The sequence below is a fragment of the Heloderma suspectum genome, chromosome 5 (genome assembly GCF_057233095.1).
Source record: "Heloderma suspectum isolate Gila_16-S chromosome 5, 16-S_ref, whole genome shotgun sequence".
NCBI classification, from domain to species: domain Eukaryota; kingdom Metazoa; phylum Chordata; class Lepidosauria; order Squamata; family Helodermatidae; genus Heloderma; species Heloderma suspectum.
This window is the reverse complement of record NC_139462.1, coordinates 95,261,497-95,279,165: the sequence shown is the minus strand read 5'-3', so window position 1 is coordinate 95,279,165 and position 17,669 is coordinate 95,261,497. Positions and strand designations below refer to the sequence as shown.

Below are 17,669 nucleotides of genomic sequence, written 5' to 3'. Positions count from 1 at the left end.
CATATTTCAATTTTTGAAATGGAATTATAAGTGAATAAGATTTTGGCTGGATGAGGGCCAATGGACTGAAGCTGAATCCTGGCAGATGGAAGCCCTGTGGGTGAGTGGTTCCCAGGTCCAGGAGATAGGCTCATTGCGCCTGTTCTGGATGGGGTTGCACTCCCTCTGAAAGATCAGGTCCATAGTCTGGGGGTACTCCTAGATCCATCATTATTGCTGGAGGCCAAAGTGGCCATAGCAGCTTGGAGTGCCTTTTACCATCTTTGGCTGGTTCACCAGCTACATCCTCTCCTGGACAGGGATAGCTTGGCCACAGTGGTACAGGCATTGGTAACCTCAAGACTGTATTACTGCAATGTGCTCCATGTGGGGCTGCCCTTGAAGCTCATCCAGAAGCGGGAACTAGTACAGAAGCTGCACCTTTTCAGCATGTAACTCCTTTGCTGAGGGAACTGCACTGGCTGCCTATTCACTACCAGGCCAGGTTTAAGGTATTAGTACTAGTGTACAAAGCCCTAAACAACTGGGTCCAAGATAGCTGACAGAGTGCCTCCTTCTTTACCAACCTGCCTGGTCATTGAGGTCATCAGAGGGCATGTTCCTGGTGGTTCCACATGGACCCATGGCCTGGTTGGAGTCCACCAGGAAAACAGCCTTCAGTGTGGTGGCCCCTTCCTGTGGAATTCCCGCCTTTAGAGGTCAGGCAGGTACCAACACTGTGTTCCTCCCAGCACCTCCTGAAGACGTTATTTCGAGAGGCCTTCCTTGCATGACCAGCCACGGTTTATTAAATTCCACCTTATTGGGATTTGTCTTTTTTTTTAATGTTTTAACTCTTTTAACTTGGTGTTTTATTCTTTTACCTTGTTGTTCACCACTCCAAATAAGATTTTGAGGACAATTTCCTATGCATTACAAAACAAGAATGCATGTTATAGATGTTTGTTGCTGTCGTTCATTTTATATGAATTTTCTTAAAACAAATCCTATCATTTCGTAATTTATCATGGAATTTTACAATCCACTTCTTCCGAAATAACTTCACTAAGTCTACATGATCAATCTGGAATATATAATTTATGAATACTGCACCTCATGTTTTTATCTGCGTACCAAGTTTAATCTCTAAACTTGATTTTGAGTTTGTGACGATCTCTTCCATCATTCTTGAGGTCTCACCTTGTTGTTTCCTAAGTCAGAATTTCTCTGTCCCACTAAGCATCTTTTATTATTTTCCTTCCCATCTGTCCTCCAACCTGAGAAGACTTTCTGCTCAGCTATTGTTTCCCCTCTTTGCTTTGCACCCAATTCTCTTCTATACTTAAGATTTTGTTGTTGCCCCCAATATTTTTCAGTTGTCTTTATAGTCTGCTTTTGAAGAACATGTAGAAAAAATAAAAAATGCAAAGGCCATACTTATCTGCCAGTGCAGACACAACACTGATCTCTTAACCATGATTAAGGAGCAGGCCATAGGCTCAGGCACTCTTTCCCTCCCTATTTCTTTTATGTATTTATTCCAGTTATTTGTTAATCACTTTTCAGGGCCAAACCCTCACAAAGCAATGCACATAAAAAAATAAAAACAATGGAACATTAGGCAGAATACGTAAGCATAAAGTAGACACAACTAAAAAGACACATGAGAAAAACTGTTTAAGATCACACTATTCACTCGTTAATTAGTAAGGTATTTTCAGTAGTAAAAAGCTAGGTTTTAAAGCTTTATTGAGTGCCAGAACTAAAGAGACCAAGCAACTGTTAATTGGAAGAGATTCCACAACTGCAGGGCCACAACCAAGAAGTCCCTGTCTCATGTGCTCACCAATCTAACTGATTTTACCAGCAGACACGTGAGCAGGACCTCTGACACACACTTGTGGGCAGGGTTATATTTAAAGCATTTCTATACTGGGCTCCATAGTATATATCCTAGGCTGTCATGACATCCAAGAACAGTTGTCATTTAGTATTACATCTGCACCAGAACTAGCCATGATTAATGCTAACTAAAGTTCCATCTTGATCAGAATTAAACAGAGTTCCTAGTTAACAAGAAAACATAGTTAACCCTTGCATACATATAAATACTAAAGCAAGGCTAAGGCTTGGAAGAGAGAAGGTATTTTGCATAGCAGAGGAAGTGTCTAAGCCCAGTGTCTACTTCTACCCACTCTTAAAAGATCAGCAACATTATGTCTGCACGGGGCCTCTAAAGTTAACAGTATAAGATGTATTGATAATTTTTCGATTCTAGATGAAATGTTAGATCATTATACTGAAAAGCCTGGCTCTTGGTACATTTTTATTGAACTTTAAAAAGTTTAAAACCTGTTTCAAGTCCTATTAAGCACGACTATTTAAAAATATTCAGCTAAAGGATAGTGTCTGAAAAATAACTAATAGACATAATTGCAATGTTAACCACTTTGTCACCAACATGTCAACTATTTGCATATATAATAATATTTGTTTTGGATAACCCAAGACCAGGACTAATCCTAACTATTCAAGTTGTTATACTGAGATAGTTGAAACCAGAGGGAGTAATTTTTAAATCTGTATTCATAATTCAAACATCTTTAATAGGCTCTCCTATGATTCATGTAATGACTTGCTCTCTATTGTGCATGTTAAACTTTCACAAAGGACTTAATCTTAGATTGTTAGGCAATCTTATTGCTCATGCTGGTTGCCACTTTGCGTGGGTAGTGATCAATGCTGGCCGTAGCAACCAAGCCATGGCTGTATGGCAATCCAAAGTACCATCCTCAATCTTTTTAATAATAGCTTTACATCCAGAATAACATCCAACCAACACCAGAACCACCTTCCCAGATTACATAAACTTACCTATCTCTTCCATCCCTCCTGTTTTCCAGTCAGATTAAGAGGACTGCGACAGTGCTAGCCCCCACTTCCCTTAAACTTACTGAAGCTGTAACAACATATTGTGTACGTCCTTATTGGTCTGTGACCGTAATAAATAATTCATTCATATTGTGTATGTTCTCAACTGATTTTTTTTTAAAGGATGGCAATGCCTCAATGCCTAGTTGATAAAGATTTTAGGAACTTGCACAGGATTGCAATTAACTAACCTCTTCTTAGTTAACTGCAATCCTGTTTGTCATACATACTCCACATTTCCACATGACAAGAGAAAACTTGAGATTGAGACTGTAATCCTATACACATTTACATGAGAGTAAGTACCACAGAACCCAATGGGGGTTATTTTTGAGTAGACATGTATAGGATTGCACTGCTAAGAGTCAATCCCTATGCACAGTCAGGGCCAGAAATATTGGAACAAGGATAACTGTTTTGGCAGTTGGCCTCTGTACACCACCACAGTGAAGTTGAAAGGAAACACACCCAGATGGGAGCGAAGTCAGGACTTTCAGCTGTAATTCAAGGGGTTTGACAAAAGTGGGGCGCTAACCATTCAGGAAGGACAGCCAGTGGCATACACACACACCCATCATTGGTGGCTCATAAGTAATGGAACGAATGGCTGACAGGCAGCTGCATGGCCAGGTGTGGCCCGTTTCCTGGGTACCCCATGACCAATCAAGCAGATAAAAGGCCTGGAGATGGTTCTGAGTATTATATTTGCATTTGGTAGCTATTCACTGGAACTCCCAACATGAGGTCCAAAGAGGTATCCATGCGAGTGAAGGAGGCCATTATTAGACTTAGGAAACAAAATACACCCATCAGAGAGATAGCAAAAACAGTGGGAGTGGCCAACACAACAGTTTGGAACTTCCTGAAAAAGAAGGAATTAACTGGCAAGCTCAGCAACAGCAAAAGGCCTGGAAGACCATGGAAGACAACAAAAGTGGATGACCGCAGAATTCTGCTCATGGTGAAGAGGAACTCTTTCACAACCTCTAGCTAGGTCAAGAACGGTCTTGAGGTGGGAGGCATGTCATTGTCAACATCTACAGTCAAGAGGTGGCTGTATGAATGTAAATACAGAGGCTTCACAACAAGGTGCAAACCACCGGTAATGCTCAAGAACAGACAGGCCAGATTAGCCTTTGCCAGCAAACACCTAAAAAAGCCTGCCTAGGTCTGGAATAAGATTCTTTGGACCGATGAAACCAAGATTAACTTGTACCAGAATGATGGGAAGAGAAAAGTATGGAGAAGGAAAGGAACAGATCATGATCCAAAGCATACCACATCATCTGTCAAACATGGTGGAGGCAGTGTTATGGCATGGGCATGTATGGCTGCCAATGGAACCAGGTCACTGGTGTTTAGTGATGACCTGACTGCTGATAAAAGCGGCAGGATGAATTCTGAAGTGTATAGGGCTATACTTTCTGCTCAGATTCAGCTGAATGCTGCCAAACTGATAGGACGCCGCTTCATATTGCAGATGGATAATGACCCAAAACATACAGCAAAAGCTACCCAAGAGTTTCTCAAGGCAAAGAAGTGAGATGTTCTGCAATGACCAAGTCAGTCACCTGATCTCCACCCAATAGAGCATGCTTTTCACTTACTGAAGACAAGACTGAAGGCAGAAAGACCAAAAACAAGTAGCAGCTGAAGGCAGCTGCAGTAAAGGCCTGGCAAAGCATCTCGAGGGAGGGAAGTCAGCATTTGGTCATGTCCATGGGTTCCAGACTTCAGGCAGTCATTGACTGCAAAGGATTTTCATCCAGGTATTAAAGGTGATCCTTAAGTTTGAAATAATGTTGTTTGTTCCATTACTTATGAGCCACCAACGATGGGTGTGTGTGTATGCCACTGGCTATTCTTCCTGAATGGTTAGTGCCCCACTTTTGTCAAACCCCTTGAATTACAGCTGAAAGTCCTGACTTTGCTCCCATCTGAGTGTGTTTCCTTTCAACTTCAATGTGGTGGTGTACAGAGGCCAACTGCCAAAACAGTTATCCTTGTTCCAATATTTCTGGCCCTGACTGTATTCACTCAAAAGTAGTCCCACTGTGTTTGATTGGGCTTATCCCCAAATAAGTATCCACATCATTACAAATTCAGAGAGGTTAATATATATCTGTGTGTTTTTTGCATACATATACAAACACACCTGCCACTTAGGACTGGGGAATGTAAACTGTTAAGTTTTGTTGCTGCTTTCAACAACAGAACAGAAGAGACAGGTTGTGGTAAATTTCCTATATTTAGGTATATTTCAATCAGGCTTAAAAAAACTATATGTAACAGAGGAATGGGAATGACACACATAGACAGAAGGGATAAAAAATGAAGAACTGAAACTCCTGCTCCCATAGAAACAAGATTCTGATGATGCATAAATTCTTATTTTCTCCCTTGTATTTCAAAACATGAAAAGAAAGGCTACAGCACCAGTCGTCATCTACCAGCATGCAATCTATACAACCACCATCTTTTCTACTTGTGTTTACTAGTAGGTTTAGTTCTCAAAATGCTACTACTGGTTAGGAATGAGAAGAATTCAGAAGTGGGTGGGTCAGAAACTACGTCCAGAAATCCCAAAGCCATTACATGCCCAGTCCTACTTCCATCCTACCCACATTTCACTTTTGCTCATAATGGCTCTGCACCAGTTCTGTCAGTTTTCTCTCACTCTCATACACTTCTATAAACTTATCAAGTTGCAAAAAAGAGATGAAAACATCACAACCAAGGGTAAAGCTGAAAGGCTTCTTGTAAGCTGTTCATACATTCTAAGCTGTTCCTACTGATGTGAATTCTTGGAAGTGTGGGTGTTGTTTTTTATTCCTCCTGACTCACTGACCAGGATTTTTAAAAAAAAAAAAACACCTACAGTTCCTAGAGTTAAGCAAGGAGTCTATTTTTAAGCAGCCTCACTCTTCAATGATGACTTTGGATCTTGCTTTGCTGATTCTGGGAGGTATCGTTTTGTTTTAATTTTTTTAAACATTCCTCACTCATTAACTAGGAGGAATAAAAAACTACAGTTCCCAAAGACAATAGAGGATTGAGCATGCTCGAAAGGTTCCAATACAGAGAGCTGAAATTTTGGTGAGTCTTCAACTTTTGCAAGCCCTCACAGCTGCTGTTTTCCCTCCACTTCCCCCCTCCCTACAACTTCTGTTAGGGAAAGAGGTAAGAGGAAGGAAACTGGCAGACTTGAAGGCTACCAACAGAGGAGGAGCTTCCCTTGGGCAGATCTTTCTAAGTCTTTTCAAAGAATGCTCAGGGAAAGCTTGAGTTTTTTCTAAGATTTCTACAAAAAGCCTTCAAAAGACCCAGCAAATTCCAAATTGTGATGGGTGGTCTTCACCATCATTACAATTAGATTGTTTTCTCTATCAAGTTATCTTATTTCAGCAAAGAAATCATTTCATTAAAATGTTTATTTTCATTATTGTATATATTTTCATATTTTACTTAAGTCACATAAATTGCTTTTTGGACAACTAATGAAAAAACAGAAACCAGAAAGAAGTCTCTGGATCCAGCAGTCATGAGTGAAATACACACATCTCTGAGTAAACCTTATTTACATACAACCTATTACAGGCAAGTGATACTGCATCAATGAAGAAACCAATGCAAGCTTTGTTTTTGTTTTTATCAGGATAAAAGTCTGAATGTAAGCACTGGGAGAACTCAGAAACTTAAACAGAAGTTTCAGCAGGCTCTTAACACTGCAATTCTATACCCACTTACTTGGGAGTAACTTCCACTGAACTCAGTGGGATGTCCTTTTGAGTATATAGGTATAAGTTTGCACTGTAAGTGTACTTAATCCTACTGCAGTGGGAACTTTAGCATTTATCCCATAAGAACATAAACAAAGTTCTCTCTTTACTTAGTCCAAGTTTGAATTTTTTAAAATACAAACGGGCTGGATCCAGGTTTAGGTATGTACAATTGGGCTTATGGAAGCAAATTTCCCCACCCCCTCCTCCCCATGGCACCCCTCCATCCTCGCAAAAATGTTACACAGAGGAGCAGAGCTCCGCTTACAGAAGATGCCTCTACCTGATTTCGGGAGATCCCCCCGCCCTGTCCAGCCCATGCCACGCCCCTCCCCATTCAGCGGGGTCTCTGACCCTCTGAGTAGCATTTTCAAGGAGATGGAGGAGCTGCAGTGCGGAGGAGAGGGAGGGCAAGTTTACTTCCTCCCTATTGCACACACCTAAATCTGGACCCAACCCAAATTCTTTAATTATACAGGAGAATGAGAATGTCATTATGGTAATCAATCTTTTCTGGAGACTTAGAAGAAAATTCATCGCTTATACTTGCTAATGAGGATTGCCAAGTATGTTCTGTACATTGAAAGCTCTCTAATGCATGTAATAATTGCTGCAATCTGGCATGAGCCTGTGTGAATTCTGAGGGGGCCAACTGAAGCAAATCTAGTGAGTTCCAGTGTGTGTGCGGGAGAATATGGGTAGAAACTGAGCTGACAGCTGAGAAAATATGCATAGCGTATTGAAGGTAGCTGCCACTCTGGCTATAGTTTTAAAAACACCTGAAAGAACCCTGTGTGTGTGAAAAAGCAGGCTCAACATCACTGTGACAAGAAAAAGCACTCTACATAATCTATTGCCATGTGCTGAACCCCTTGCTACAGGTGCAGATAGGAGTAGAAGAGGGGATACAGGCAGTAAACAAGCCTGATTTAGAAACAGTAACAGGCAACAGCAATGAGTGACACTAGACTAATTGAGGTGACGAAGGAAACAAGGGACCCTGAAAAGAAGCGAACACTCCAGGCTCCAGCACACAAAAGGGATTAGTACATCTTACTAAGCATCTGATTGTGGCAACCTGCCTGCCCCTGTAAGGATGCAAACCTATGCATGTTTAGACAGAAAAAAGTCCTACAACTCCCAGCATGCCCAGCCAGCCACTTTTTTCTGTCTAAGCATGCATGGGATTGTGCCTTAAATTTCTAAAATGCGGTTAGCCCCGCAGAGATGTAGAGGAGAAGCCCTACTATGAATCCACCCGGTACTGCAAGGCAACTTTACATGGTAAAGGCCAACAATAAGCTTGAAACCAAGGAAACTTTATGGATTTATGTGGAAGGCTGTCATGGGCATGCTCAAACTTTTAACCACAGCCATCTGCTAATTAGTTTTTCCACTCTCCTCCAATCCTCTCTCTGTGTTTTTTCTGCATTTCAACTTGTTTAGGATACACTGGCAAAGATACATGATGACTCAAATCCAGCTTTGAACTTTCCACAAGCACAGATACTTCCCCCTCCCCCCATTTGAAATGATCAACCTCAAGAAAGCATCTGAGAGTTGAAAAGCAGGAAAACATGCCTTTCACTTCTGTTTTTCAGAGTGATACAAAATGATATCTTATTGATATACATATGGAAGCTGCTTTACATATTGTGTCTTCTGCAGATCAGGATATTTCATCTTGCATATATGGAGTGCTATATTAGATATACCTTCAAAATTACCCTAGGAGTAAATAGAAGGGCTCATTGAGGCTATGGCAAGCCTGCTATTCTCCTGCCTATTTTGTCAACCTGCACTGTACTGTAATCTCATACAGCACTGATGTGGAAATACACCAACCAGGAAGAGAGAGCAGGCTGTGGTTCTTATCATAGTTCAGCCTGGGCACCAGCCCACCTGGCTTCCTCTGCTGAGAGTGATGCTGAGGGGAGAGGAGGTATTCCTAAAGATGTGGAACCTTAAATAAAGGGCAGGAAAAAAATTTCCCCCTCAAATTTTCCAAAAATCCCTTGAAAAAATGGAAAGCAGTTAAAAAAAAAAATCACCCTCTCATTTTTTCTGGATTTTTCCCCAAGCCTTCACATCTCTGGGTATCCCTTCCACAGCTTTGGATTCTAATCTGGAGCTTTGGATTCTAATCTGGAAGAGAAGGAAATATAATACCACAGTATTTAAGGCTACAAAAAGACAGCCAGGTGTGCAGTCTTCATATACTGCAGACTGCATGTAGTAGAAATAAAAAATAACAGTACAGTGTTTGCAGTTCTCAGTGCAACTGTTATTTAGTTTGAGGCTTGAGAAAGTATTGTATAACCATCAAATATCTGAACTAGTAAACACTTGGCATACTAGCTCAGAATAAGGTAGCATGCCACGTGTACCTCAGAATAAGCAAGCCAGTATTCTGGTATTTCAAGGATGTTCTACAACAACATTCTAGGGAAATATGTAAATTGACACTGCAACTTTTTATTTGTGTGAATCCTTTCTCAATGCTGTATTTATTACATTTACAGAGTAAATATTGCAGTACTATGAAAGTGTTATACAATCTCATAACAGCAACCGAGCATGCAATCCTATGCATGTTTAAACAGAAAAAAGTCCTATAATTCCCAAGCTGGCTGGGGCATGCTGGGAGTTGTAGGAGTTTTTTTCTGTTTAAACATGCATAGGATTACGCCCTTATACATAACATACCATATTATATTCTAGCCAAGTTTGTAGATAAGATCAAAATATTCTGGGTAGCAAAAGTAAAGGCAAATTAATGAACACAGTATGAGGAAGAGGAGTGATGACATCAGACCCACTGAACAGCTATCCTAGCTGGAAAGAGTGGTGTATCTGTGCTCTTATTCTGACTTGCACCCCTTTGTAGGCTGCCTTGCAATCATGCAAAATTTTGTGTCCTAAAACTCAAAGGGCTAGACACTGGAAAGCAAAGGTTTTCCTTGTCTTTGATGAAACAAAAGATGTTCTGTTTTGAATGCTAAGATACGGAAACAGCCTTTGGAGTCCAGTGGTTGGTCATGAAGCATTTGATGCTTTATCATTGTTGAAACTAAGCTGCTGTGGACCTGATCAGTGCCCGGCTGGGAGACTACTGGGAAGTACATGTAAGCTGATCTGAGCTTTCTGGCAGAAAAGTAGGATGTGGATATAATAAATATAAGCAATATATTACACCAAATAGCAATATTGGTACATTAAAAAATACACAAAAAGTGTTGCTAACCCATATGACTTCATATCAAAGTGAGGCAGTTTCACCTGAGAGTTTGACAAGTAAGTATTAAATTGTCAATTGACTGAATTGTCAACTTCAAGGTTTATTTAAGCTCTATCCTATTCTCTGTAAGCAGACACTTGTAATTATACTGAAAGCTATAACTGAAGATCCAACACTACAAAAAAAAATTATGTACACACTTAAAGCAAGTAGAATCACTTAAAAGACACTGTATATGAAGTTATATGATGATTTGTCCTCTCAATTATGGAGGCCTTCATTCAAAGGGTGTTTACACATGTTACCAGTTGGAGCAAAAGATAGCCTGCCCTCCGCCCCCCTCTTTCTTTACAGTATACTGGTTTGAACCTAAATATAAGAAGTCTTACTGAATTCAACAAGATTTACTTAAAATGAAGTTTGCTTAGGGTTGGCAGACTTTCTTGCATCTAATCTATGAAAAGGAGAAGCATGCTGAAATAGTAAGAAGTTATTCTATACTGATTTTCTACTTTATACAAAATTGGAAACCCTAAAGCCTAAAGCAGAGATTAGGCCAGATAGGGAACTATCCAGTCACAACAAAAGCTCAGATTATATTACTGACTTCCGTACCATGTAAAACTGGCAGCCTTGCAGGTGGCTTGACAGATTAATGTTTTTCCTCCCTCGTGCTAAAAAGAGGGCAGGCAAGAGGGCAGGCATTTATTTATAGGTAAATAAATGAAGGGATGTGTGCACTTCAAGTTGATCTAATGCCCTAGATGCACTCATAAACAAGCGGCTCCAGAAAGGCGAGGAAACCCCTCCCCGCCTGCATCGTCAGTATTCAAATAAGGTTGAAGGCCGCTGAAGAGCTACCATAAAGAAGAAAAGCGATTTGATTTGGAGGACGGGGAAGGGAAACCCCAGCACACCACACGCTTTACTTCTGGCAGGGACAAAACAGCACCGGTTGCTGTTTTTAAAAAAGCGGAGCATCCGGGATACACCACACAACACCACGCACTCCCGGCGTGCTCATGTAAACGGGGACGCCACAACTGGGAAAGCGGAATGGGCGCAGCAGCCGCCACCCAGCCACCTACCGCGCCGGGAACGGGAAGGCCACCGCCGCCTTTGGTCTCTGTTACGAAACCCCGGCTGTCCTCTCTCCGCCTTGCAATGGTGTCTGAGCGGCGAGAGCGGGAGTGGCCCGGCAGTGGAGGGAAGGGCTCCCCGCAGAGGGCCCGATTGGCGCCCAGCAGCGGGTCACACGAGGCCTTCTACCGGGAGGGGGGGTGCTGAGATCATAGATCTGCGCCAACCCGCCGTCGCGCCGCTGTCAAAGTTTACCTCAGCAACCCACTCCGGGAGGACCCCCCGCCCGGGACTCCGTCAGCCCCTCGCGGCGGCGGCAACCACCCGCGAGCGCGCCCAGGGGCCCTTACTGTGCTTCGCCTGTCCCGCGCTCTTCCTCAGCCTTTAGCCGCCGCCCACCACCACACAGAGGATTCGCCCCCGCGCCAGAGGCAGCAGTCGTAGCGACGGCAGCCGCCTCCAGGCCTAGGGACCCTTTACTTTCGCGCATGCGCCGCCCTCGCGCTTACCGGCAAAACAGCCGCCGCCGCCAAGCCCGGAGAAGCCTCACCGTGCTGCGCGTGCGCCTATGCTAAAGGACAAGCTGCAGTGATAGCAACTGCTGAGCCTCAGCCGGCAAGGCCCCTGTGTTTCCCTGGTCGCTACTAAGCATGCGCACTGGTCTCATACTACAACACACACACACACACAGATGGAGCTGATGGTGATTCCCCTTCTCCGTCAAGAGCCACCAGGGAGAGGGTCTGTTCTGCGCGTGCGCCGTAGTCCCCTTTGGCGGGGTGCGTTGCGCATGCGTAGAAAGGAATGGCTCTCGCTCTGGTTTCATGACCTCAGATTACCTCGCGTGAGAAAGGCGGCGAGGGAGGGGCTTCGATAGATGGGCGGGAAGGGAGGGCTGGGGGCGCCAAAAGGCGGAGATTCCTCCGGGGCTGGCGTGAGCCCTGCTGGGCGCTTCTCCCCTCGTTGCTGCGGGAGGGGGGTTGACTTAGCCGGCGAGAGCGTGCTGAGTCGCTGTGAGGGGGTTCAAACTTGGGGTGTCGCGTCCCCAGCACCAGAGTGGGGGTATCACCGTGTCCGGGGACTAGTTTAGCCCTTGGGTCTTTGTCAGGACCGCTGCAAAGCAAGCACGGCTTCCTGGGCGACTCAGTGGGGCTTCCAACTGCGTAAACGGACTTAGGGGGCGCGTTGTGAACCTTTTAAGGTGCTGCAAGGGCTCCTGGTGCAGCAGACTGACGCGGGTACTCTTTTGGAAGCTTGATGTTTAGCAGGAGCCCTCGGTTACCGAATAATACGCTCTGTGTCTTGCCCGGTGTTAAAAACACACACACGCACCCAGAGCTTCGTGGCACCTTTAAAGATTAAGCAAGGTTATTGTAGCGTAAGCTTTTGCGGCTCACAGTCCGTTTTCTCAGATGCACTGAACGGTCACTTCAGCAGGGAAAGACATATCTATCGCCTGACGATTTTTAAATTTTTATTTTCACAAGGTGAGGTAAAAAAACACAAACACCAAGAAATGCAAGAAAGCAGATGTGCCCTAGTACACTGCAGAGCTCAAATAAATGCAAAGCCTGGTTCTGAAAGGCTTTTTCTTACGTAGCCTAATACCGTTGAATACTAGGGCTGTGCCCACCGCTGCCTGGACCAGATGGAGGCAGCCGTACTGATTCAAGCACACCAGAAGTAGGAATGCCATCTTCTGTTCCTCTTCCCCACCCCTTAATGTCCCTGTACCATTACTGTAAGTGTAAGGCAAGCGTAAATTTGATAGGTGAACCATTTCCTGGCAGAGTTGCAATGACTGCAAGCTTCAGTAGTTGAACTTCTGCCAGTTACAAACAGGTGCAGGAGTCCTAAGGAATATGGTAGCAACAATACATACCTATATAATACATAACGTATTGTAGGTATTATGTATTGTTGTATGTAACAAGTACGTCTTACTTTGTGTAATTATGAAAACCATGGGATTTACTTCATGTAGGTTCAACAAAAAAGTTCTGGTTGAGCTGGTGAATAAGACTGAGAGCTGTGGGCCACATCTCTAGTTCAAATCTCATGTAACTTTGAACTTAAGTTCAACTTCATGTGAATGCTGATGGGATCTGAGCTAGCGGTGACCAACCAAGAAAGAGATCTTGGGGTTGTGGTGGAAAGCTCAATGAAAATGTTGACCCAGTGTGCAGCCGCTTTGAAAAGGGCATAACTGGGAAAGGAAAGGAAAATAAAACTGCCGGTATCATAATGCCCTTATACAAATCTATGGTACAACCACACTTGGAATACTGTGTATGGTTCCGGTCACCACACCTAAAAATTTTTATTGTAGAGTAAGGAAAAGTGCAAAAAAGGGAAACGAGAATGATCAAGGGGGTGGAACAACTTCCCTATGAGGAAAGATTACAACATCTGACATTGTTTAGCTTAGAAAAAAGGTGAGTAAGAGGTAGGGCTGTGCACAGACCACCACCCCAACCTGCTTTGGAGGCTGATTCCGAGCTTCTGAATTGGCCCCAACCTGCCTCGGCCCAATATTCACCCAATCCAACCTGTTTCAGGCTGGATCCGAAGCAAGATTCAGACATCTGAATTGGACCGCCCAGCCCACAAGCCCCCTGCTCCTTACCTGGACCCATCACAAATACCTGCAGCCGTCACCCTCCTCAATGGAGTTGCCATTTTCTTTTAAAATGGTGACTCATCTTTTCCGGAAATCAAATCTTATGCAAATGGCAGCCATAAGGTCATCATGTATGCAATATTACAGGCGTAGTGGGCCATTTACGGCCTCCATTTGCATAAGATTGGATTTTCAGAAAAGATGAGCCACCATTTTAAAAGAAAATGGCAACTCTGATGATGGCTGCGGGCACTCGTGACAGGTCTGGTAAGGAGCAGGGGGTTTGCATGGCTCAGTGGGCATGTCCGGGGGGGGGGGTACGAGTGGGGATTCAGAGTGTCCAGATTGGTCTGAAGTGACCTGCTTCAGACTACTTTGGACCACTTTGGGACCCATTTCAGATCTGGACCGATTCAGATTGACCCACTTCGGCTCAGAATTCAGATCCGAAGAGGTGCACAGCCCTAGTAAGGGGGGCCCATGATAGAGATACATAAAATTATGCATGAGGGTGAGGAGAAGTTGATAGGGAGACATTTTTCTAGGGAGACTAGAACCTGTGATCCCATGAAGGTGGATGGTGGGAGATTCAGGACAGGTAAAAGAAAGTACTTCTTTATATAGGATGTAGTGATGGCCATCTATCTGGATGGCTTTAAAAGGGGATTTGACAAATTAATGGAGGATAAGGCTATCAATGGCTACTAGTCCTGATGGCTATATGCTACACCCAGTATCAGAGGCAGCATGCCTATGTGCACCAGTTGCTGGGGAACATGGCTGTGAGGGTGCTATTGCACTCATGTCCTACTTGGTTTTCTACACACAGCTGGTTGACCATTGTGTGAAGAGAATGCTGGACCAGATGAACCTTTGGTCTGATTTAGCATGGCCCTTATGTTCTTAAGTGATCTTAAGCAGCCTGTTTCCCATCTATCATGCAAGAATAATACTGGCCTACTTGGTGGGGGTGTTGTAAGACTTGCTGACATACTCTATGTGAAGCATCTGAAATACACTAGGAGTGGGGAACCTGTTTTCTCTCTTGAGGGCTGCCTTTCTTCTGGAGTAATCTGTCGGAGGCTGCATGTTGGTGATGGTCAGAGCCCACCCGCTTTTTTCTTTCTCTTTCCTTCTGCCTCCTCACCCACTGGGCTACCAAGGGAGGGACAGATCACTCTTGCTAGAGATCTGAACTGATTACTTTTGTACCGCCCCCCCTTCCATCACTCTGTCTGTTTCAGCTTTTCTTCCGATTTTTCCCCCTTCCTCCTCTCCCTCCAGACTCTCCCTACTAACATAAAAATAGTCCAAGGATCACATGTGGTCCCTGGGCGGCAAGTTTTCCACCGCTGTATAAATGTTAAGGGAGAGCTTGGAGCACTGGTGGTCAATTTGTGGCATGGGCACTACAAGTTGCACAAGCAGGTGATGTGTAGGGCAAATTGGGAGAGGAACAGCAAGGCTCCATGGGCCTGGTTATGGCATACAGAACTGCATTCTGGCCTGTGTTACAAAGTATGCTTTAATTTGCATGGACGTGCATATCACATACATGTAAGCCAAACATACCTGAGGGATCTTTTGGCATTGAACTCTGTGTGCTTAGAAAAACTTGATACTCCCAAAAGTTGAGAGTCAGAGACCACAACAAAGTCTTTGAAAGCAATTCTTTGATTTATTAAAGAAGAATTTAAAATGAATTAAAATCACTCATCGGAGGAATTAGAACCAGACATACATTTGAGGAATTGGAATCATACATTAACACTCAGAAGGTTAAAGATAAGCATATAAAGTCAATAGTGAAGTACACTGGGATGCATAGAAAATCGTGTGTGTCTCTGTGTATTTGTATGTGTAGCCTGATCATGGAGGAAGAGAAAGTGGCGGGGGAGGAACTTTCAGCATGATATTTTGAATGTGGGAGAAACCGACTCTTTGGGGGAGTTGTGAGAAAGTTTGGAGGAGGGGTGAGAGCAAAAGCAGGGTTTTTGAGAGATAGTGGATGGAGAAAGAGCTAAAGCCTAGGAGTTTTGGAGTTTGGTATTGGGTGGAATATTAGGGAAAGGGAGGAAAAGAGAGAATGAGAATAGAAGATGATGCAAAGATTTACCTCTCCTTATCTGCTGACTTGTGAAGTGATGAGAAGCTCTGTTGAGTTCCTTCTCTGGGAAAGTAGGGGAGAAAGAAGGGAGGAAAAGGGGGGGTGCTCTTCTGAGCAGAAAAGATGGAAGGAATCCTCTTTCCTCCCTCCCTCTCTGTTTTATGAATTTGGGTTGATGTTTTTATCCTTTTTCTCTCAAGATGTAGTAACCAGAATAAAACAAAACAAGTCTTTCTTCCAAAATTACTCATGGATGTTGGAAAATGGATTTTTAGGTGTCAGACATTAAAGGAAGAAAGAAGACAATAGGATTCTCTTTCTTTCCTGATGTGTGGAAAAGATGGGAGTTGGGTGCATATTTCTGGCTTTCACAGGTTCAGGTGAGTAAGATAGCCAGGGGGATTTTGGTGTTGGTCTTAAGCAAAGGTGACAAAAGGGTCATGTAGGCATGCTTGCTTACACAATATTGGGTTTTCAGGGTCTTACAGCTTGAAAAGACATTAAGTACTTTATTTTTACTTCTATTTGGCTTAAACAGGAAGGTTAGAAATCAGCATAAAATATTTTCAAGGCGAGATCTGAAATTTGCAAGTGCTAATACGGAGAAATTAAGGCAATCAGAACACAGCGGCTGGCCAGAAAGTTTATGCAAGAAGTTTACAGCTCCTCTTAGGTTGGGCAAGGCCTCAGTATCCTGTTGTTGTTCAGTCGTTCAGTCGTATCCGACTCTTTGTGACCTCATGGACCATAGCACGCCAGGCCTTCCTGTCCTCCGCTCTCTCCCGGAGCATGCTCAAGTCCATATTCATTGCATCAGTGATGCTATCTAGCCATCTCATCCACTGCCGTCCCATTCTGCTTTTGCCCTCAGTCTTTCCCAGCATCAGGGTCTTTTCCAGAGAGTTTTCTCTTTGCATTAGGTGGCCAAAATATTTGAGCTTCAGCTTCAGTATCTGTCCTTCCAATGAGCACTCAGGGTTGATTTCCTTTAGGATTGACTGATTTGACCTCCTTGCAGTCCAGGGGACTCGTAAGAGTCTTCTCCAGCACCACAGTTCAAAAGCATCAATTCTTCGGTGCTCAGCCTTCCTTATAGTCCAGCTCTCAAGCCATACATTACTACTGGAAAAACCATAGCTTTGATTAGACGGACCTTTGTCTACAAGGTGATGTCTCTGCTTCTTACTATGCTGTCTAGGTTTGCCATAGCTTTCCTCCCAAGGAGCAAGTGTCTTTTAATTTCATGGCTACAGTCACCGTCTGTGGTGATCTTGGAGCCCAAGAAAATTAAATCTGTCACTGCTTCCATTTCTTCCCCTTCCATATGCAAGGAAGTGATGGGGCCAGATGCCATGATCTTCATTTTTTTAATGTTGAGTTTCAAACCAGCTTTTGCACTCTCCTCTTTCACCCTCAACAAGAGGCTCTTTAGATCCTCTTCACTTTCTGCCATTAGGGTGGTATCATCTGCGTATCTGAGGTTGTTGATAATTCTCCCAGGGCGACAATATGCAGCCTTGTTGTACTCCTTTCCCAATTTTGAACCAATCGGTTGTTCCATGTCTGGTTCTTACTGTTGCTTCTTGACCCTCGTACAGGTTTCTCAGGAGACAGGTAAGGTGGTCTGGTACCCCCATCTCTTTCAGAATTTGCCAGAGTTTGTTGTGATCCACACAATCAAAGGCTTTAGCGTAGTCAATGAAGCAGAAATAGACATTTCTCTGGAATTCTCTCGCTTTCTCCATGATAAGGATGTCAGAGAATTCCGCCACGGATCTCGGTGAGGCCGAATGCCAGTGCATTCGGCCCCCTGAACTCCGTGGCGGAACGGCCTGCCACCCCCCCACCCCCCCATGGATCCCCCCCCCCGCGGATCCCCCCGGGACGAGACTTACCTGGGGCGGATGTTCCGGACAGCGGCGGCTTCAGCGGCGG

The 17,669-nt window shown here is 43.9% G+C and overlaps 1 protein-coding gene across 7 annotated transcripts in view; it reads right to left on the bottom strand.

Moving 5' to 3' along the window:
• Positions 1 to 11,749, bottom strand: part of CLOCK (clock circadian regulator) — a 76,729-nt gene extending 64,980 nt beyond the window's left edge. For 3 of the 7 annotated variants that reach the window (XM_084856731.1, XM_084856742.1, XM_084856741.1), the window contains exon 1: positions 11,016 to 11,749. The gene's annotated coding sequence lies outside the window, so the exon portion shown is untranslated. The remainder of the gene's footprint in view (positions 1 to 11,015) is intronic. The other 4 variants (XM_084856734.1, XM_084856743.1, XM_084856739.1 and 1 more) reach the window with 2 other exon arrangements.
• Between the last annotated feature and the right edge of the window lie 5,920 nt (positions 11,750 to 17,669).